The following is a 317-nucleotide window of genomic DNA, read 5'->3' as shown; positions in this document are numbered from 1 at the left end:
GACTCTGTTTGGAGTTGAACAAGGAAAGATTTCAATCTCTCCTCAAGATTTGCATCATCTTGGCCCATGTGATAACCTACATAAGTAAACAACATGAATAAAATTATATGTGACACATTTCTCATTCTATGTATATAAAGCCTCCTCCCATTATCATCACCATCATTGGTCAATACTCTCTCTCTCTCTCTCTCTCTCTCTCTCTCTCTCTCTCTACCTTACCTTTTATTTCACTCAGTGACATTCACAACCCAGTTGTGTTGCTTCATTAAATTCAGAAATTTATCTTTTCTTAGAATTTTATCTGTTAAGAAAAG

At 35.0% G+C, this 317-nt stretch overlaps 1 protein-coding gene across 1 annotated transcript in view; it reads right to left on the bottom strand.

Moving 5' to 3' along the window:
- The window catches only part of LOC122084815 (ubiquitin carboxyl-terminal hydrolase 5), a 30,748-nt gene that overhangs the window by 6,428 nt on the left and 24,003 nt on the right, over positions 1-317 (bottom strand). The window lies entirely within an intron of this gene.

This window comes from Macadamia integrifolia, chromosome 1 (genome assembly GCF_013358625.1).
Source record: "Macadamia integrifolia cultivar HAES 741 chromosome 1, SCU_Mint_v3, whole genome shotgun sequence".
In the NCBI taxonomy this organism is placed as follows: domain Eukaryota; kingdom Viridiplantae; phylum Streptophyta; class Magnoliopsida; order Proteales; family Proteaceae; genus Macadamia; species Macadamia integrifolia.
This window is presented reverse-complemented; position numbering and strand designations above follow the sequence as displayed.